Here is a 24,134-nt window from a genome sequence, read left to right as displayed (position 1 = left end):
TTCTTTGCCTAACTTGTTCAACTTTTCTAGGCATTCTATGACCAACTTCGAATTCATGGTTACTGAGTTGATCGTTTTTAATGTTGCTTGACTATCGGATAAGATCGCTATTTATTTTGTCCGATAGTTCTTTTCTAAGTTGTGCGCATCTTTTGATAGGGTTTCTGCCCGAGAGATGCTGGGGCAAAAATGAACTGACTTATTACTTTTAAAAATATTCAAAAGTTTCTCTGAAATTGCTCATATTTTCCGAATAGTATAAACCTTCTCAACAGAAAAGAAAATATGAATTTTAACATCCATAAATAAACTTCTAAATGAAACTCAAAAACTTAGACAGCAAATCAACAAAATTACATCGGAAAAAATAAAAAACTAAAAAAAGCATCAAAAGCTAAAGAATAAAAAGAAAAGCGCTCCCATCAGTAAGAAGAGAAAATTTAAATCCGTCTGCAAAACAAGCAGAAAAAAACAAGCATTTTTAATGAAACTTGTTTATTTAACTCCTTTTAACAGTAATGACTCGACAAATTGGATTTAAACGATGAATGGCGAGTCGGAATTTTAGGTCATTCGCAACGCAATTTTTATTTTTTATTAACAGGCGGAGACCATTTCGTTCGCTTTTGTAAAACGCCGCTATTTAGTGTTGTAATTCGGATTCAAAAACTGATTATTCAAGATAACTTGGATGTTTTTAAATGACTTTCCGCTAGGTGTGATGACTTCGATGTTTAGGTATGAATTGCTTCATTTACTTAATCATTAAATTAATCTAATTAACTAAGCTAAACTAAGCACTATAAATTTTTAGGGACCTTTATTGATAGTGATATGACTTTTGGAAGTCATACTACAGGTAAGATTTCGACAAATGATGACAGAAGAAAAGCAGATGACGTCCCATACCAATCTATTTATTTTACTAAAAAAAGTTTCTAATAATTTTTAAGTTAACTACGGATGGGTTTAAATATAAATCCGTCATTCGTCGTCTCTTGTTGTTTTTAACCAGTTTTATTGGTTTATTTCAAAAATTACAGATCGTATTTCAATTTTATTGGTTTGACGGAACGATGAACGACAAACGGACGCCAATGCGTATGAACTCGCCTTTAGATTTTTGACGCTTGTCAAAGTCTTGCCAAATTATAGGTTATAATTTTGTGTCAACTTTTGTCAAATACCCTGCGTTTTGGAAGTGTTGGAAGATGATGCATTTTGATTCGTGTTATTACGCGTGTTTTGTGTCTTTTGAAGTCAAGTGGAGGAAAAATCGAGTGAAAATTAACTGTAGACTCAGAGCACAGTTTATGGTTAATACTGGCTGCCCAGGCAGAAAGTCATATAAACCAATAAAGTTACCATTAATAAAGTTCGTATACCATCTTGTAGATAAGTGCATCTCGAATATGGTAGAAGGACCATACTAAACACATACTAAAAACTGGAGTAGCTGTAAAATATCGACATCGCACGATAGGTAAATAATGGATTTTAGTACTGCAGAAAAATAATGTCAAAAGGTACTGGTTTAAAAAAATTAAGATTAAAGTTAATTAATCAACCTTTAAGATATAAAATTTGGTAAGTGTTATTGTTAATAAAATAGTATGTTTTATTTATGTTGTTTTATTTATTCCGGTGGAATATTACAAATTTGTATTTGTACATAAGTTATATTGATAAATATAATCATAAATGCGGGAAGTTTTATAAAGCTTGAAAGTAAGAAATATTTTTTTTTTATTTTTTTAGTATGTGATGTCTTTTTCATGTTCGTTTTGTATTAACACCTACCGTCTTTTATATGGTTTTTTATTAAATACAATAACTCGATTACATTTTTTCAGTTTTATACAATTTTTTTGACAATATTTTGAAGTAATCACTTGTCAGTAAAATTTTAAATATATTAATTTCCTGCTATGCGTTCCAGTTGTACCAACTTATATCTTTGTAAAATAAAATAAACTACTTTGAAATTAAAATGACAGACACATCTATCACTGTCAAGGATCTTCTCGTTGGACAGGCTATAATTCAGGTTGCCATGCCATCTTGCAACGAAAGAAAATGTTAGAACTTCAAAGTTTATTATACAGGGTAGCGCCTCTCATACGCCGCGGAAGCTCCAAGGAGAACGGTAGTTTATATCGAAATTAAATTTTGGCAGCAAATGTAGGTTAATTGAAAGCATTATATAAAAATATATAGAATTATACAGGGTGTCTCCAAAAAAAGTTACACATCAAAGTTGTGTTTTTTCTAATGGAACACCCTATATACTAATTGATTTTCGGATTCTAAGAAAAAAATAAAGGTGAGTTTAATTAAAGAAGGATATATCTAAAACCTAAGGATTTTGACGTATTTCACATTTTGTGAAAATGAAGAGTGAATTTTAAATTTCAATAACAGCTACCTAAATTTTAGTTGACCTTGTATAGCCTGATATTTAATTACAGTAACCATTGTATGGTAAACAAAATTAAAATTTGATCCGAAAAGTTATACAGGGTGAAACAAAATTAATATGGAACATTAGTCACTGTTAAAAGCAAGTTACTCCTTTATTTGAAATGGAACACCCAGTATATTATTCCGATGTTAAATGGGGAATTTATATATCTTCAAAATATTATTAAGGTTGCCTACCCCTCAGACAAAGATTTTCCTAGATATCTTAACTCCAAAATTACAGTAGCTAGCAAAACGCGGTTTTCAATTTAAGATTAGGGATAATATTTGCAACAAAATTTGTAATAACAGTGTGTGGCAGACCAAAATTGGAAAAAATCCTTTACTTTGAAACTAAAAGAACTGCCTAAAACTTTTTAATAACATATTTTAGTATGGGCGGCTATACGTGCCTACCGGCGTCACTTTTTTTAGCTAATATTAAACTATATATAAAATAATTACCCGGTTTTACCAATTTTAATTCTCTCTAAACTTTAATTTTATCCAGAAAGAGAGAAATCTTCTAAACAAGTTAAAGAAAAACATGTTGCTGATACACAAAATAACAGAAATATCCGAAGGAATTTATTCGCCGTACGTTATTTTTGAAAATAAATTAAGAATGTATATTTAAGATGGAAAATTGAAACTGACATGCTTTAAAACAGTCTAAAAATATTTTCTCTGACCTTGTCAACGTTTCAGATCCGACGACGGATCCTAATGAATAAAATAATGGACGAGTTATTGTTAGAAAGGTGAGAAAGTTCCATGGAATATCCAGACTAAAAGCAGTTAATCGATTGTAAAAATTATTACTGGAATGTTTATCCAGGGTGAGTCTTAAATGTATGGAAATATTTTTAGGGGTTGTATATTTCGTCCAGGAATATCCCAGGAATACGTCTAAAAGTTTTTTTCGCAAAAAAATATTGAAAAATTGCAATTTTATGAAAAAAATTTGGATTTTTTTTTAATTTTTAGTTAAAATACATAATATATTCATAAAAAATGTCTATACCTATGTGGCGGATTCATCTCTCCAAAAAAATCCTTTATGGGTATTTCGCCACTGCACTGCAAGAAAATCTACAAAATAAAATAGTTATTTTTTGTAAACACTTCTGCGTTAAACCTAAACGGATACTGCTTGTCAGAAGTTATGTTTACAGTTATGCAAATTTGGTAATTTATCGAGATCTATCTGCACGGAAAATAGTTGCCCTTTAAGAACTCACCCTGTATATGTTATGATTAATATGTTTACGATTAAGATTTTTTTTTCACTGTTTCAGGATCTTTTTCGCATAATATGCAGCTGCAGTTGATGTAGGTTGCGTTTGTACAGGTAGTACTTGACAGACATATGTCATATCTAGAACATTGTTAAAATCGCATATGGTTCATTAATATAATGAATTAAATTATTAATTTTGAGCCGATGAACGATTTCATTGGCACAATGAAAAGTAATTCATTAACTCTATGAACTTTAAGTTCATTAAATCAATGAACAGTGTTCATTAATTTGAAGAACACATTCATTGGTACAATGAACAGATTTCATAAATACAATGAAATAATTTCATTGTATTAATGAACCGTTATCATTAATACAATGAAATAATTTCATAAACTATTTAGTTATACATTTAAAAGTCGACACTATTAGTAACTCTTGTTACACCGTATAATCGATTATGAAGATCGCTGTCATTGATATGAAATGTCATTGATAGTCATTTCCCAGCCAACTACCTGAAATAATTCTACTATAAATAGATTTCCATTTGAATAAGTCCTTAGCTACGAAGGTAACAAAATTACTAATATACTAGTCTATAAAATGAATAACTTTGAATTTTGACCGTTATTTTCTACCAACAGGGCAAATGTAAAATCCCTCTATCAAAAAAGTTACTGATATTCTTTAAATTGGGTGCCTGAACGAATCAGATAGGTAACTCTTTTTACTTTCGTGAAATAGAAAAGGAAAATAATAAAACAAGCGACAGTTCTTCCTCTTCTTGCAAAAATCAACACAATTGTCAAAAGTAAACTGTCATCAGCTTTTGACATTTCTAAATATCAGACCAATGCCGTCTCTAATAGAACAGCCTCGGAGCGAGATTTATGACGTCACGCTAGTGAGATACTAAGGATTAATAAATATGTTGTAGAATACATGGAAAAAATAATAATTCCTCGTATTTTTGGTTTGTATTTTAAAAATGATACAGTTTACATGAAATATACATAACATACAGTTAATTAATACAATATATATACCTATTTATATTAATAAACACTTTGGCAAATTAACTATGAACCATACAAATGCAGCAAATGTTTTACAATATACAAATAATAAATAGGTACATAAGATAATGGGTAAAATGTAAAATATATTTTAAATTTTGGGGTTTGAAAATCGATCTAATTTAACAAAAAAACATTCAATATCTACTAATAGTGATGTATTATTATTTGCATTCACAAAATGTATATGTATATTTTGCAAGTATCAATGTTCGACATATTATATTTGCAAATAATACAATATCATAGAAAAAAAGGCGTCAGCGATGGCTATGAAATAAAGATCGCTGTCATTTTATATGTAAAATTATTCTAAAATTTTTGATTTTCTTGGGATTTAGGTTCGGGAAAAACGCTGATTAAGTTTTGTGGTTTAAAAAAAACATCATAGCCTTTATCAGTGTTGTCATATGAAAAAAATAATGTCGAATATAATCCAAAAAAATTACATATAAAATCACCACACACCACATAATGTTTACTGCAATTAATAAACTAGTATAAACTTGTCAAAAGATGACCACGTATTTTTTTAAATTATTATTCTTAACACTAAAACTATCTACATTGACTATGGAGTACGATTTCAGTCATAGTAAGTAGTAGACATTGAATGTTGTTTGTTAAATTAGATCGATTTTCAAACTCCAAAATTTAAAATATATTTTATATTTTACCCATTATCTTATGTATATTATTCATTATTTGTATATTGTAAAACATTTGCTGCATTTGTATGGTTCATAGTTTATTTGCGAAAGTATTTATTACTATAAATAGGTTAATATATTGTATTTATTAACTGTATATTATGTATATTTCATGTAAACTATATGATTTTTAAAATACAAACCAAAAATACGAGGAATTATTATGTTTTCCATGTATATATTTACAACATATTTATTAATCCCCAGTATTTAACTAGCGTGACGTCATAAATCTCGCCCGAGGCTGTTCTATTAGAGACGGCATTGCGTCAGCATGGCCGCAAGTTGCTAACCTAATAAAATTAACACTAGAAAAGCCCGCGGGAACTGTCAAATTCAAAGTTATTCGTTTCACAGACTATAGTGCCGACTTACTTACGAGCACAGTAAATTTTTCCATTAGGGATTATTAATAAAAAATAAGTGCAATAAACTAATTATAATTTATTAAACTCGATATAGCATATACAAATTAAAAATTTAAAAAATCGAATCGACGAAGAGAATAGTAATGTTATTATTAAATTTAGGGTAAATTATAATAAGAAAATTAATTTACCAGTCGATATCCTAAGGGATTTCTATAAAAAGACCATTTCTTCATTATATTAGCTGTACCCTTAGACTTGATAACGTCTAGACGAATTTCTAACAGGCTTTCCAAGTCGCATCAAGTGGGTCCGATATTAAATTGTCGAATTTGAAGGCTTGAAGGCAGGTTTCATCATCTTCTTCCGGTTCTAAAAGACGTATATCAAAATAATTAAAATGCCAAATATTAAAAGAACATTCGAATTTACCCATAATCAGTTCCATGCCTGGATTTGTTACTATGTTTTTCTTCTTTTTGTTTTTTATCTTCTGAAACATATTTGGAAACCGTTATTTTAATGAATACCCACACCAGAGATCTCACACAGCGGAATTTGATTTGACAACACAACAAATTAACTACAATACGATAGGACTTTTATTTAAAATATTTAAAATATTGTAGAGAACACTGACCGCTCTAATTAAACTAAAGCCTCACTGAATAACTCAACCACACAGACGTTATTAAAGTGCCAAAGTAACCGATCAACATGGCGGACATTTAAGCCCTAATATTTTATTCATGATATTAATAACCGCGTACATTAATATAATGTAGTGTGTTCGTTGTATTAATAACATTGTTCATTGTCACAATGTACAACTCATTAATCAATGATTTTGTACATTAATATAATGAATATGTGTTTATTAAAGTTTCAGCACTAAAATAAAGAAAGCGTCCATACTTTTATTAATTTTAGAAATCTTAAAAGGCACAAAAACATTCTCATAGGTAACAGAATTAAAGTAAATAGACCTATGGAAGCCGATAGGTAAGCATTCAAAAAGAAAAAGGTGCATTTCGGAGGGAGTTTATTTCTGATGATATAGGATATAGTAAGATATGAGTGTCCCGTGAGGGTTCTTACAACTTTACAGAAAGATCCACGTTCAAGAGAATATATATTTCGATACAACTGAAGAAGTGATCTAAGTTTATTAGTTCCCTCGATGATGTCCCATTTTTTTTTTAAATTATACTGAGAAACAATTTTTGTGAAAATTTCTGAAACCGAGAACAGATTTAGTTGTTTCACTATTCTGTAAGAGCGTTGCCTCGTTAGCCAGTTTATCTGGTGGATTAGGTTAGGTTAGGTCCAAGAATCCACATAAAGATAGTATTTGTATAGCTTCAATGGGAGGCATACACTGAACTGAATAAGAGTCTGATAAATAGCTGTGAATTTGGTTGTTAGAATGCTAGAGAAACCAGGTAATCTGATTTTTTAATTAGCAGCAGAGCTGTAAAAAGCACAGCCAACACCTTGGGCAGATTTCGAGCCATCAGTGTAGTCACGACATTATTGATCTAAGATTTGTAATAGACAAGTTTTGTATAGATAAGTCGATGTTTCGGATTTTTTTAAATTACAAAGTTCCACATTAACTGCAATAGGAGAGACTGCAATAGAGACCTATCCAATGAGAGGATACCCAACAATTGTTATTTGTCATTTCAATTCGCAGGTAAATTATATTTTCATTTCATCATCATTGGTCATTTCATCGTCATCATTTGAATGCAAAGGTACTACTGTTAAACAGACTTCAGAAGAGTCTATTTTAAATTTATACCTAATGGTTGGTTAATGTGGCGAATATGACCGATTGGAGAACTCCAGTTAACACAATAAAACAAAATAAAAACATTATAAATTTATACCTAAACAAGAACCCTATAGATTTTTTTTAAATTAGTACACCAGATACCAGGCAATAATTTAACCCTGATTTGGAATTCTCACAAAACCGAATGAACGTGTTCTCCTCTTGGTTGAGTCTTCTTTTATCTTATTTTTCCTTCAACCGGTTATTAAACGGTCTTGCTTTGCCGCAACAATGGCCCAGACAAATAATTTCTACTAGAACGACCTCCGTTTTCATCAGACAACGTTCCTACGTAGCGTGAGCTTTTTCATTCAGGAAAATGTCGGTTATTTTCTTTTTGTCGACAATGGGTCGTCATTAAGGAGATAGGAAATTTCAATATTGTCGGTATTTCTATTTTATTTTATCTAGAAAAATATTTTCCGCTGGCAAGTGTATTTTCCGGAATCAAGGACATTTCGAAAATTACGTATATAAAATGTTTGTAGCAAGGTCGTACTTAAATATATATATATTTTAGTATTTTGCTTGATTTTTCAATTTTCTCTGTTGAGTTGTACAAATGTCAAGGATGCAGATTTTTACTGAATACTTAGGCTATATTCCGTTTCCTACCTTGGTTTTGTGTTCCTTTTCTATAACTTGTCTGACATCTTTCTTATTATCATACAACGGTTTATGAAAAATATCTGTCATAATTGTCACCAAATTAACCAGAGAAAAAAGACAGTTTTTTTTTCAATTTTGTGACGTTCAATCTCTTTCATATCTCTTTTTTGTTGCAGTATAAAACTTGAACTTCTCACTGAATGTGGTAGATAGTATTAATACTAAGATAATTTGGGGCTTCGATTGACTTTATTCATTTTAACTTACACGACATTTCGGTCAAATCTATAATCGACAGTGTTATCAAGTACAAACCAATTTAAATCCTGAGTCTAATGGCCTTATATCCCAGAGAAAAGCATTAACCCATAAAATAGTTGGTTAGAGTCAAGTGTGAGTTTGTCCACATATCCGCTCTGGTAGAGTCAACAGTTCAGAATCAACGCCCTTTATTAGATATGTAAATAGTCAAACTTTGACCTACATTTAAACATATCAGCTGATGGAGTTTTTAGGTTACACAATTCATTTGAGATTTTACCAAAACAGTAGTAAACCTCTGTCAAAACTGAAAAAAAATAGTCAAATGTAAGATAAACCGCAAAATAAAACACTAAATCACCACAATACACCAAAACACTTTTACTTTTACACTGGACGCGCATTTCGCTAACCATGTTAGCATCATCAGCAGCTGATTAAAACTAAACTATAATCTACAATTTGAGCGTTTATATACTCGCTCAGTGGGCACCGAGTGGGCGTGGCAAGATCTAGCCAACCGAGTCAGAGCCCACCGAGCCTAACAGTTAGATTTCCGCCACTAGAGTAGTAGGAACAAAGAACTTGAAGGAATTGGACCGTTGTCTCTGTTCATACTATCTTTACATTTATTAATTCTGATGCTTTCATATGCATCTAATTGCCTGTAATTTGAGACTTGTGTAATTAATTTTAAATTATTAAGATCTATACATCTTTATTACAGTTGAGGGTTTGAACCTTGGTAGCGCTTTGGAGGAAATCGTCGTTGGTGTTGAAACTGCTATTCAGCACTTGCCCGAGGCTTCTAAAGTATTTACAAGAGAGGCTTTTAGAAATCAGTTATCAAAAAATATCGTTTCAAGTAAACCATTAAAATCTAACAAGGAGCACAATATTGTCAAGAATTTGCGTAACAAAGATTGTTTCTACCTAAAAGCTGATAAGGGAAATAAGGTTGTTATATTAGATAAAAAAGACTATTACGATAAGGTTAACAACTTAACCGATAATGGCCGCTACATAAATTTGAAAAAGAATCCTTTGTCTAAGATGGTAGCAGACGTTAAAAAAACTCTAAAAGAATGTAACAGCCTTATTGATCTTTCTTTAAAGAGGAAATTGCAAGTATCCAATCCCTCATTACCAAAATTGTATGCTTTGCCAAAAATTCATACACCGGACAAGTCTATGCGCCCAATTGTTTCGGCTGTAGGTTCTCCGACTTATAATTTGGCAAAATGGTTATCAAGGGAGTTCGAAAATTTACCTAATCATGAACCTTCTTTCTCAGTTAAAAATAATATTGAATTCATTAACAAAATTAAAGATATAACATTGCATGAAGGTGAAATTTTGGTATCCTTTGATGTATCTTCGTTGTTCCCAAGTGTTCCAATTCCACATACTTTAGGCTACTTGAAGGAGTTACTGAACGCAAATGGTCTCGACAACAAAACTGTGATTGAATATATTGAGCTTACATCGTTATGTATGAAACAAAATTGTTTTCAATTTAATAACAACTTTTTTGAACAGCGGGAAGGTACAGTAATGGGTAATCCATTTTTGGCTAATTTATTCATGAGCAGGTTTGAAGTGGAGGCTAAGAATCAGTTTGAGTATTTTCCAAGAGTATGGTTTAGGTATGTGGATGATATTTTTGCTGTTTTTGACACTCATTCAGACACCATAGATAATTTTATTTCTAAATTAAATAATCGTTTTCCTTCCATTAAATTTATGCATGAAATTGAGAACAACGACAGATTACCATTTCTAGATGTATTAGTTATTAGAAATACTAATAATTGCCTGGAATTTGATATCTATAGGAAAAATACCACCACACGCAGATATATTCCTAATGAATCACATCATAGTGTTGAACATAAAATGGCTAGTTTAAATTTCTTAGTTCATAGGTTACTTAGTTTCCCACTTTCCAACGAAAGATATGAAATAGAAAGAGATTACATTAGGAATGTAGGTGAGTGCAATGGTTATTCTCCTTCACTAGTTGATAAATTAATTAGAAAACGTAGGTATAGGTTAATGATTTCTGAAAATTCGACTTTTCAAGTGGAGAAAGATACGTCTAAATATTTTTCAATACCGTTTGATAGAGAGTTATCCCGTGGTCTAAAAGGAATTTTTAAGAATGTCAATTATAAACTTGTGTATAGTGCTAATAATAAATTACAACAATTATTAGGTAATCCAAAGGATAAAACACCTCCACTGGAAAGGTCAGGTATTTATGAAATTTCTTGTAAAAAATTTCTTGTTCAGCAACGCAAAATTTATCCGGTCTAAGACATCTTATATGAGCTAAATGTTCTTTAAATCTAGTTAATATTGATCTTCTAGTTTACCCAACATATTTCTGATTATAATCTTTACAGGAAATATCATAAATACCCGACCTTTCCAGTGGAGGTGTTTGCTGAGATTCTGCTAATCGCTTGGTATTTGCGACTGATATCGATTGCTACCTTCGACTCTCAAAATGTAGTCATTATTTTTTTAAATTTTCAAAGTTAAATAACTCGTTTATTATCAATTTATTTTAAAAATGGCAAAGAGATAATATGTTTCTTTTGGACCAGAAGATATTTGCACTTATTTCTGGGACACCCTGTATAAAAACATATGCGTTTTGCATACGGGATCTAAGGATCAAACTTAATGCTGAACAAAAAGAAAATGTTATATTAGTATCCAGATCAGACAAAAAAACAATTTTACAATGTTGAGATTGCAGGAATAGATAAATTATTTATTATCCGATGTTAACGAATACAAGAAAAACTAAAAAGCTTGTAAACAGAGAGTCAATTAACTTGGAAATGGCTGTAAACGAAGAAGAATAAAAAGTATGGTTAACATAAGAGTTCCAATTAGCTCTGTTGTAAATCCTGATTCATTTCTACGTTGTAAATTGAAATATGAAAGATAATAATTTAATAACAGTAGATAATAGTACTATAATAAGAAGACCTTGTCTATAAAATCCGCATTACATGTTATTTTTAAGTGGGATTAATTTTATATTTCTCGCAACTCTTTTGATGGACTTTTAATTCATTTAATACCTCAATTTTTTTGGCATTCTTTGACTCGTAACAATGGCTTCAATTAATTAACACCAGAAATAAATACATACATAATCATTGTGAATATTTGTTAGGAGATTTATTGTCAGAACTAATTAGGTATACCTACATTTTTTTATCTGCAAAATGCCGAGCAGTCAACATTTAACTCTTTGGTTAGCTACTAGAGTTGCCCACAGAAAATTGCAATTAACGAAACTAAAAATTAATCTGTAATTAACTAGCTAAACAAGTATTGAAAATCTTTTCTAATTTTTTTTTCTGAATCGGAGTATGGCTCAAACGTATAGATTTAATGTCGACTATACAGGGTGAGTTTGCTACGATGTTCTCTATGGGTATCTCGGAAACTACTATAGATAGAGAGTCGGTTAAATGAGGAATGAATTGCAATTTTTTGGGGTCATAAACATACGCCTTTCAGATTTTTGAAAAAGTTCATGGCTTATTAGATATTTCGAAAAAAACAAATTTCGGCTATTTGAAAAATTGTCGCTAATTCCATTATAATCTATTTTAGCCAAAAAGTTTTCAGATAAAAGTTGTAGATAATCACATCCTTAATAAGGCTGTATCCTCTATTTTTTTCTAAAGCCTGTCATTTTTGACATATGACACAAACATATGTTTTTTTAAATGGAAACCATAGTTGGCCATGACTTCGTAAAAAGCGCCATTTTTTATGCTTTTCAGCGATATAAGCTATAATATGTTTCTTTCACAAAATTACTGAGTTATAGCCAATTCTTATCATTGTAAAAAATTTCACTTAGTTAGCCATGGAAACAAGTTCAATCGTTGTTGCTCTCAGTAATGTGAAACTATCACATTCAAACTTTGTAAATTAAAATAAACAAAAATTGTAGATATGAATTTTCCAAATGAAGAAAAGTGTGTAGGATTATATTGGTTCAACTTTTCTTGGCCATACATTTTCGAGGATACGTTGACCGGTGAACGTTATTTACGTTTTTTAGAAAAGTTAAATTTAGATACTTGCGCATCAATAGAGGTTTTAACATGAGTTTCATTATGACACTCCCCCTCATAATGAAAGAAATGTTAAAAATAATTTATATCATAATTATGCAAACTCAGGGATAGGAAGAGGTTGATCAATTGCATGAGCCTCCTCGACAGCTGATCTATCCATTTTAGATTTTTTATGCGGTATGGTTAACAACAAGGTTTACAAAAGAACATGGATTAAGATAGGTACTCGAAAAGGCGGTACGGGAGAAGTTTATTAAAATCCACCGGTCCCGTTCTGTGGGAAAAACTTGTAGTTCAGTTTTAAAAGATACATTTTATGTACTAAAAACAATGGCGTTTTTTTTAAGATTTGCTATAGCTTAAAGTGTATGTAGTATTATTATTTTTTTAAGCTTTAGTTTGTGTAATGTAAATTGTAAAGGACCGTTTAATAAAATATTCTGTCTTATAAGTTATAAATCATAACATAATAAGAATACCATACCAACTAAGTGAAATTAGTCAATAAAGATAATAATTAGCTATAATTCAGTAATTTTTCGAAAATAAACATATTATAGCTTATATCGCTGAAAAGCTTAAAAAATGGCGCTTTTTATGAAGTCATGGCAAACTATGGTTTCCATTTAAAAAACATATCTTTGTGTCATATGTCAAAAATGACAGGCCTTAGAAAAAATCGGAGTACTTATTAGGATGTGATTATCTACAACTTTTATCTGAAAATTTTTTGTCTAATGTAGATTAATGGAATTAGGTACAACTTTTAAAATAGCCGAAATTTGTTTTTTTTTTCAAAATATCTAGTAAGCCATAAACTTTTTCAAAAATCGGAAAGGCGCATATTTATGACCCCACAAAACTGCAATTCTTTTCCCATTTAACCGACTCTATCTCCAGTAGTTTCCGAGATACCCATAGAGAACATCGTAGGAAACTCACCTTGTATAACACATAGTGATAACAGTTCAAATGTCATAATTCTGTTGATCAAAAAATATTTAATTATAAAATAATAATAGTGTGTACCTATAATTTCCAAAGTATTTCCACTGTGGCTATAATTAAAAGTGTATTTATGATCGAAGTCCCTGATACATATAATTCGTTCACATTCTCTGATGTATAATTTATAAAAAAATATCTAAAAGGTGTTTAAATAATACCATAGGAATATTGTAACTTTCACAATTAATAGGTACATTTTCCAGCGTTGTAATTAGATAGTCTATTTAAAAAATGCTTTAAAAACATATTTTTTTTTTATTTATTTTAGTACTTTTAACTTATTAGTGCGTATTTTCCTTGGAGGTTAATTAACGACTTAATGGAAAAAAAACAAAAATAATAACATGATTTTTAATATATTATTTACGTCATTATTTTAATTTATAAAAAATATCCTCCTACCTTTAATAGTGCGTTGCCTTGGAGTGATTGTCCCACAATTATTTAGAATCTGAAACAAAAATATAATCATTAATAACTCGTACAGTTATTAAGAGCTTGATAGTTTAAAAATGAAATGAGTTAAAAAATTATTTTGTTAAATATATAGTAAAAATTCACCTATATTTAACAGGCTCCTCAATGGTACCTCTACAATATCTAGCTTATAATTTTGTAGTAGCGAGACACCTTCTGGTATATTTGTAAGCCCAATGAGGACGCCCAGTAATAACTAACATCATACAAGTACCACGAGTGCTTTTGAGTAGTTTTAAGGTTAAGTAGTAACTGAGACTAGTTTTAAGCAGACAAAAATAATGGAGTTTATTAATATAAAAATACAGGGTCTCATACACCGCGGAGGCTCCAAGGAGAACGATAGTTTGTATTGAAATGAAATTTTGTGAGCATACGTAGTTTAGTTCAGAGCACTTTTTAAAAATATAGAGTTCTACAGGGTGTCCCTAAAAAAGTTACATATCAAGATTCTGTTTTTTGTAATGGAGCACCCTATATATTAACTGATTTTCGGATTCTGGAAGAAAAATAAAGGTGAGTTATATAAAAGAAGTATATATGACTAAAATGTAAGGCTTTTGACATGATTAACATTTTCTAGAAATAAATAATTTTTAGATTACAATAAAAGCTACCTAAATTTGAATTTATCCGGTTTTATTGTTTTGTTATCGTTATAATGTTTTTCGTTCGTAGTTTTTAATTATTAATATTAAGTTTGATCGTATATATGTGTTTTAAAATGAATAAATTTGTTAAGGGTAAGACGCTACATAGCCAGACAAGAGAAATAGTAGCTAATTTATATAGGTAAGTAGAATAATAATAATATATGTAATTATTAAAATATTAAAATTAAATATTGGCTAAAATGAAAAGCACGCATTTTACCTAAATATTTTAGCTAAACTAAAATAAATATAAATAAACGTGGATGAAATCTCATTTGGTTTATTTCCTTGTGTTCATAATAGGGTTTGCGACGAAGAAGCTACAGAGAGTTGGCTTACGTTGCCGCTTAAACGTAAACTTGAGCGGATATCTCTTTATACCGGAGTTAGCGCATCGGCGATAAAAAAATTCACACAGAAGATAAAAAAAGGCTAGAAACTAACCCCGATAAAATGATATCCAGCCCTGGAAAGAAACGCCCACGTGAGACTGCTGTTGAAAAGCTCGACGACTTTGATTTCCAAGTGGTCAGGGATTTGATAAATAGAATTTATCTGGAATTCAAAGTCGTCCCCACAATTAGAAAGCTTTTGCAAAAATTGCAGGAAGAATCAAATTTTCCTTTGGCAGGGAAACGCTTAGGGGGTTATTAAAATCAAATGGATTTTTTTGGCGTAAATGTCAAAATAACAGATAAATATTAATGGATCGGCCCATTATATTGCAGAGAGAGATACAAATATATACGCGAAATTCGAAAATATCGCCAAGTATTATCTATTTGGATGAAACATGGGTAGACGCTTAGGGGGTTATTAACCTAACCTTTAAAAAGTTCTGGCGGAGCGATACCATATCTGGTGTAATAGGCAATATTGGATTTACTGGTGAGTAAAATTTTGTTTTGTTTGCGCTTCCAAAGTTTTACTAACTATTTTCAAGGTTTTTTTTTGCTGGAAATAGTTATATCTAAAATTATGTATATGTATTATAGAAAAAATATAGCTAGTATAGATATATAAATAAATATACCTCAAGACTCAGTCTTGATTATCTGCTGATGATGCTAACATGGTTAGCGAAACGGGCGTCTAGTGTAAAAGTAAAAGTGTTTTGGTGTATTGTGCTGATTTAGTGCTTTATTTTGCTGGTTCCAACCCCCAGCTGAAATTATGTCTTCTATTATATCTATTAACAACACATAATAATAAAATGATTCAAAATATTTAAGGGAGTTTTAATAAAAGCTTTTAGTGTTTATCTGCTAACTCAGCAGTAACGATTCAAACAGCATAAAGTTTTTTGAAAAAAATTATTAATCTGAATATTATATTTATGATACACATTATTTTTATAAAACACCGTACGCCCATGCCTATTTTATGAATGAAATTGGGCGTGTTTTGTTTACAACTGCGTTCCCCTGCCGATACCCCGTAGCTTCAGATCCGTTGGTCACACTATACATATGCTGCCAAAATTTCATTTCGATATAAACTACCGTTCTCCTTGGAGCTTCCGCGGCGTATGAGAGGCGCCACCCTGTATGTTTGTAGATTGAAAATTGTATGGGAGGGGGGAAGATAATCACCGTGACCTTATAGACCTCTATTGTGTCCCTCTTCCTTGAGTCCTCAGGGCTTTGAGAAAATCCAGTATCTGAGACGGTTCTACGTTCTACAGAAGTTAGTTCTCCATCTCCGATATCAGTAGTACCAAAGTTTATGACACCAATGGTTATCGTCTCGGCGCACTCAGTGATGAGATGTTCTGATAATTACCGATTTTCCCCACAGGGGAAAAATTAACTTAGAAAAATATTTATTTACAAATTGGTTGTAGAAAAAAAATATAGTAAAATATTGTTACGGATTCCGTGGGTCCACTATTTAAACTCACGATAAAATACTTAACGAATTTATTTGTTTCACTCTGTACACACAACTTATACTATTTACAACACAACTTATGCAACTACTATTACTCTAACGGTATTTCGCGGTATTTTCAAACTTCAGACTTTCTTCAGACTGCAAACTTCAAACTTTAAACTTGTCCAACTGTCAAAGCGCGGGCCTTATATACCCCCTGGCGGTTGTTTCTAGATTTTTCTAAAGAATTCTATAATTTTCTTTACTTTCTGGCGAATGCGCCAGTTGCGATTTTTTAGCAGTATGCAGTTATGCAACCAGTAATACACCTTGACATTGCCCCCTTCTCAAATTTGATGGTCCCGATCAAGGTTTCCTGTCTGGTATCTCTTCAATCGATCCAGATGAACTACTTTCATCTTACTTCTAGGACTGCGTTGAATCCGGTACACAACATCATTTATCCTCTTGATGACTGTATAAGGACCTTCCCATGCTGGAGTTAACTTTGGGGACCTTCCTTTCTTGCGCTGTGGGTTATACAACCATACCCTATCGTCCTGTCGAAATCCCGTAGAATTAGCTCTGAGGTCGTAACGAGCTTTCATCCGGTCACTGGCTAGCGTAATCTTACTTCTCACGGCCTTATGAATTCCCAATAACCTTTCCTTCAGTTCATCCGCGTAGTCCTCTACGTTCGTGGTGCTGTCGTCTGGTAATCCGAACACCAAGTCACAAGGCAACCGTAATTCTCGACCAAATAAAATCTTCGATGGTGAAAGTCCGGTGGTGTTGTGAACTGCACTTCTATATGCCATTAGGAATAGTGGTATATGCTGATCCCAATCTCTTTGATGTTCATCCACCATTTTCGAGAGATGTTCTTCAATGGTCTTATTGAATCTCTCGACCATCCCATCAGACTGCGGATGTAAAGCTGTTGTCCTAGTCTTGTGAATACCAAGCAGATCACACATCTTCTGGAACAGTCTTGACTCGAAGTTCCTTCCTTGGTCAGTGTGAAGCTCTAAAGGAATTCCAAATCTACTGTAATACTTCAGCTACAGTCGATGCTTCTTGGTTTGGAATGGTACGACTAAGCCTAGTGGTACGACTAAGCCTAGTGGTACGACAAACTGTTGTCTGAATCGTACCATTTGAAACGCTTTTAAAAAATTGATATTTCATTTGAAATAATGCTAATAAAAATTTCAAAAAGTATATCTATAAGATTTGGAAGAGATTAAACTAAAAGAATCACAACTACCCATTGAGAAAAATCTGGTATTTTTTAACTTGCAAAAGGTTTAGACTACTCTCTCCTAATATCTTTACCCCAATTAATTATTCACAATCGTGTATATTTTCTCTGCCCGTTTTCATGAATAAATCTATAATCCAATTTGCAGGTGTCGCCAGTTGTAAGAATGACTAAAATTCAATTTCCAAGATAGATTAACCGTAATAAAACAAAGAAAGATTCCAATTTTATTCGACCATATTTCAGTGAAATGACAGAAAGAAAATAGAGAAAGTGGAAAATGACCCATAAAGATAAATAATGTTTAAACATAAACTTCAACGAAATAAGCAAAAATTGCCATAGCGTAAAAATATTACATTTTTATAAATTAAGTTTTAGAAAGGAAAAAATAAATATTTTTATCAGATATTATATATGTGCTTAACTGTTATTTTAATGATTTGTGAAAGTTTTTGTTGAAAGTTGTTAAATTATTTGAATGATAGCTTTTCCAGTTTTATTGTTTTTCATCAATGGTACTGTTAAATCAGGGTTTAAAAAATTGTATTATTGTACCGTAGCACTTTTTAGGAAAAAAAATTGTCTTTGCAATATTTCTAATAAATGGTAATGTTTACTAAGTCTCATAATAAAATTGCAAGTCAGAATAGAATATTTAAGCCGTTATTTTTAAGATAAATATATGCATTAAGAAGTTCTTCTACTTTCTTGGGAATCTATTTTAGTATTTGTTTATAAGCCTGTATTCTGACATCCTTTGTACATGCAACAAATACCATATCAACTATTTGGTTGCCATATCATCGAGAATCCTAGATTTACCTCCCATTTTTCCCGTATTCATTCGTTCTTGACTATTTCTCATCATAATTTTCCAGCGGCTCTTGTGTAAATCGACTAAATGTTAAAACATACCTGAAAACACCTACACACAATACCTCCAGAAATAAATTATTTGTCATTGTCAGTGGTTTGTCAGTTAGATTATATATCAAGTTTTTAGATATTTTAGGGATCAGTTCATACAGCCAGCTTTAGATACATATATATTAGAATAAAGGTTCGTTTAAACGACATTAGTGAATTAGCTACACAAAGCGATTTTAGTTTTAATTCATCCTCTTAGAGAGTAAAATTATGTCGGAACAATTTGTTGTATGAAAATTCCTTACTATGTGGTCTAGAAGAATGAAATCCTACAAAAATAATTAGAAAAGATTTTTGAAATTCATCAACCAAATGGGTAAAGTTAGTAAAAATTTATATAAAACTTGGTGACCTCTGGATTATGCACATAAAGATTGGCACAAAGGATCATTTAAAAGACATGAGTTAATTATTTGGATAAAGAGATTTTATGAAATTTATAATCTTAGGGAGTAGAATAGGGAATGAAAGTTTGCTGTACGAAAATGCATTACTATAACATCTAGCAGTATCAAATTTTATACAAGGGTTTATTTAGTGACACATCAATAATATAAACGAAATATTTCTTCTTCAATTATATTTCAAGGAATAAAAAATAACTATAAATAGAGTATCAAGGGAGTATATTAAGTAAAGCGACAATTGAAAATTTCAAATATTGATGTGAAAACTTCATATTTCAAAACTACAGTGGTGGCCAAAAGTATGGAAACTTTTTACTTTTTAAAATATCACAGAAAATATTGCTATGCTTAAACTCTCAGGAATATAAATGAACAGCTTATCAGCAAATAAAAGTATTCCAAAAATTACACAGCGAAAAAAATCTGTTTAGCAGTTTTTGTAGGAGAACAATATATTTCTTGTAGCCAAAAGCACGGAAACCATAAATAAATACATTAAAATTATTTAGTTTAAGCTGATAAACGGTACGATTTGCTTCAGATACATATAAACATAATGCCCAAGTCTAAATATTTCTCTACGGATTTCAAAAATAAAATAGTTGAATTATACAAGAGCGGTTATAAACAAATTCAAATAAGTAAAAATTTAAACATTTTAAAATGCACCGTTTCGAAAATAATTCGTAAATTTAATAAAACAGGGAACGTTTAAGTAATGAAGAGAATATCAATTGGAGATCCAAGAAAAACATCCACAGACATTTCTCGAGGAATGGGTGAAAGGGGAATATCGGTGTCTACACGCACGGTGAGAAGAAGGTTGGATGACATGGCACTTTTTGGAAGAGATGCGGTGAAGAAACCACTAATATCAAAGAAAAATAGGCCCGCTTTAAATTTGCTCAAGATCATCTCACCTGGTCTTATCAGAAATGGAATACTGTACTGTTTAGCGACGAAAGCAAGTTTCAACTGTTTGGTAGTGACGGGAGACGTTATGTCCGAAGACCAAAAGGTACACGGTACAGCCATAAGTACCAGATGCCCACAGTAAAACATGGGGGTGGGAGTATAATGGTATGGGGGTGTTTTTCTCGCTCAGGTGTTGGTCCTCTTGTTAAAATTGATGGGATAATGGACCGTTTTTTGTACAAAGACATATTGGAGAATAATATGCTGCCTCATGCTGATGAAGAAATGCCACTCAGATGGTTGTTCGAGCAAGACAATGATCCCAAGCACAAATCTCGGTTTGTTAAAAATTGGTTAAATGAACATAATGTTCCACTAATGGATTGGCCCTCACAGTCTCCGGATCTTAACCCCATAGAAAATTTATGGGACCATTTGGATAGCAAAATTCGAAGCCATTCTATTTCAAATAAAAATGAATTATGGGAAGTGCTAAAAACTGAATGGGCGACCATTTCCAGTAAAGATTGTACGAGATTGATCGATTCGATGCCACGAAGATGTAGAGAAGTAATTAATTCAAAGGGATATTCCACTAAATATTAGTAATTTTTATATTATCTTGAATTTTAATAAGCATTCTTCTTAAGTTTCCATACTTTTAACCAAGAAAATATTCATAATTTTTTATATATTTTTTGATAGCTGTAATTTTTTATTTAAATGTATTAGGTTTTGTAGGGAATTATTTGTAGGTCAAGATTATATAAGTCGTTTTATTTCATATTTTAATTTCTCAGCATAAATGACAAATTAAAAAAGTGTCCATACTTTTGGCCACCACTATTTATTTTAGTAATACAGTTTATATGGGACCACAGGTAGGTATACTATCTATAAAGGGTAAATAATCATTTCACTATTTATTATTTTGGAGAGATTTTATTTTTTCAGATTTTGCAAAATTTCTTTGAAATTGACTTTGGTTCGATTTCGAAAATAATCTATATATAAATAAGAAATAAAAAACCGCCCTGGAAGATCGCCATCCACCCTCTATCCAACCACACATAATTAGTTTCAGTCAATGGAAGAAGTTGATAAATTGAAAAAAAGTGTTAAAAAAAGCAAGATTTCAAAAACGTTTTGTGGCCAAAATTGAACTTCTTTGAAATACTTTGATTTCGATAACTTCTAGAATTATTAAGATTTTTTATTTCAGACGGCTCTAATCAAAAGTTTTATTTTTGGTATACAAAGTGTGTCATAAAGTCATATACAGGCGATGAAAAAATAAAAAACGGTTTTTAAATTTTCGAATTTTCTTAAATACATAATAATATTTAAAGAGAATAAAAATGCTCTTGAAATTGGAATATGGACGGCTTTTTATAAATTTTAAGTAAAAAATATGTAATAAGTCAAAAATAACAATATCGATTCTTTATCGAGCGAGTCTTAAATAATGCAATTATTCTTAGCGGTAGTAGGTATATTTGACCCCAAAAACACGATTATGAGTTTTTTCGCGTTTTTTTTTTGAAAATTTGGAATTTTTTGAAAAACCTTTTGGATTTTTTTTAGTTTTTAGTTAAAAACCATAATTTCTTGATAATATGGCAACATATAGGTAGTAGATTAAATTTACAAGACAGAAAAACCCGAAAAGTTGCAGTGGTTCTCAAAATTTAACCAAAAAATATTTTTCTTTGGAAATTTTTAAAGTAAAATAACTCAGTTATTTTGGAGTTATTTGAAAAACGGTAAAGAGAAAATATGTTTTTTTATCGAGATCTACCAGCCCTGAAAATATTTGCACTTATTCAAGACTTGCCCTGTATAACACCCAGAAAATCGAAAATTGATAACTTTCATATGAAATACGAGTAGCTCTAAAACTCTTAAAAACATAGTTTAACTAGGGCATTTGTAAGGCTCACTAGCTCTATATACAAAGTAAATCATTTAAATCAATGAATGAACTATTCGAGGTGTAACGCCAACGTAGTCGCGGGAAAAACCTAGTTTATAATAACATCAAAATCAGTCAAAGTCGCAGTTTTCGAGCTATTAACATATTTTAGTATGGGCGGCTATACGTGCCTCCCGGCGCCATTTTTTTTTGTTAGTGTAAGAACAAAATGTCAAAATTAAGATGAACTATAAATATCAATGCAAACTAACTCTACTTCCAAAATTAAAAATGTCCTTGACTAGAGGTATAAGTGGGTATTCCAGACGTGTTTATCTATTATTCTGTCTGTTATGTACTGCAGTTATGACAAGGCACAATTATTATTGATGTTTTTCGTCTGCCTTCTCTATTATGACCACTTAGTATTTCAGCAAGTCATTTTATTGAATGCATAACAATTTTAATTTGGTTTAAACTAAACTTCCAAAAAACCACCATATTAAATAAATCGTCAAGTAAAGAAGAAACGATGAAAACTGATCATCTAGTAATTACCGAGGTTTCCAAACATTTTTTTATCGTAGACCGATTTCAAAATTTTACTAGAATTATGTTTCGGTGGATGCACTGCTGCTATATTTGTCCCATATTCCAAAAACTCGTCAAAAAATGCGAAGATTAGATCTAATACCAGGCCCAGACCAAGGCGACACAAAGTAAAGACGATTTTGAGACAAAAAACAAGACAAACGTGCGACAAAAAATTGGGAATTCTGACAAGACAAACTTGAAGAGAAGAAATTACTTCTCAAGATCAAGATTTCTTGACAAGAAATCAAGAAAATCTTAAAATTTCTTGAAAATATAAAATAAAAAAGAAATACTCATTTACTTAGGTATTTGTATATTATATGAATATAAATTAATGGATGGATAAAAAAATTATTAAGCAAAAAATATTTGTACGAAGTGGCACTTTGTCCGATGTCCAATGTCCAAAGTACGTCCTAAGTCGGATGTCCAAAGTTGGCATACTGTGGGCCAAATTAAATTGGAACCTTTTTTAATGCCCAATTAATTTTTAATTTTTAATGTATTTTTTTATAATTTTTTGGATATGTTATGGCCTACGATATTAGAATAAAAAAAAACTTTGCAAAGCGGGTCTACTTCAGTGGCATACAAACTTTTTGAATTAACGTAAAACTTTTAAAATAAAAAAATAATATATTTTAATGTACGCCACTGAAGTAGAGTAGCTTTTATCATTGTTGTTTTGACTGCTTTTATCTGTAGTAGTATTATCACCGTCACTACTGTCAAAGTCACTAATTAATCTTCTAATACGTCCAGAGTTGTCTGAGGTGGTAGATATTCTGAACCAGATTCAATTACGAATGGCTCAGATTTGCTGCTCAACGAACTATCACAATCACTCATTTTAATGTTAGATAATAATAATAATAATTAACAAAATTATGTAAATCTGATTATTTTGGCTACTGTAGTATAATGAGCCCAAAGTTTTTGAATTTTTTGAAAATTCGATGCCTGACCCTCGATTTTACGCATAGAGCATAAACATCACATTAACCAATCTCACCAATAAACGAATTTTAAACGGGGGTTCCCCTTTTGTCTAGATATCAAGAAATTTCAAGATTTCTTGAATCAAGACAAGAAGTCAACTCTCGAGAAATGGTCAAGACAAATTTAATTCTTGAGAATATTTCAAGACAAGACAAGAAATTGCTTGTCAAGACAAGATTTCTTGTCTTGCAGATCCCTACTCGAGACGGGACATTGAAAAGTCTCCGAATTTTGAAACAAAACAAAAATGAGACAAAAATTTCGCAGAGATGTATTGGATTTATCGCAATTTTGTCGTAAAACATTAATGTTTCTGTCTTGTCGTCGTTTTGTCTGCTTGGTCTGGACCCGGCATTACGATTGAAATTTGCGTCATGTCGTGAGCCCCTAGGGGTCCACCTGGACCACTTTGGGAATCACTGGTCTAGTA

At 31.1% G+C, this 24,134-nt stretch overlaps 1 protein-coding gene across 1 annotated transcript in view; it reads right to left on the bottom strand.

The window, feature by feature from the left end:
• Positions 1-24,134, bottom strand: part of LOC115876994 (ecdysone receptor-like) — a 924,397-nt gene that overhangs the window by 584,061 nt on the left and 316,202 nt on the right. The window contains exon 4 of the mRNA XM_030893049.1: positions 14,087-14,135. The gene's annotated coding sequence lies outside the window, so the exon portion shown is untranslated. The remainder of the gene's footprint in view (positions 1-14,086; positions 14,136-24,134) is intronic.

This window comes from Sitophilus oryzae, unplaced genomic scaffold, assembly GCF_002938485.1.
Source record: "Sitophilus oryzae breed Bouriz unplaced genomic scaffold, Soryzae_2.0 scaffold_1441_pilon_pilon, whole genome shotgun sequence".
Taxonomy (NCBI): domain Eukaryota; kingdom Metazoa; phylum Arthropoda; class Insecta; order Coleoptera; family Curculionidae; genus Sitophilus; species Sitophilus oryzae.
Note: the sequence above shows the minus strand (reverse complement) of the source record. Positions and strands in the feature narration are given on the sequence as shown.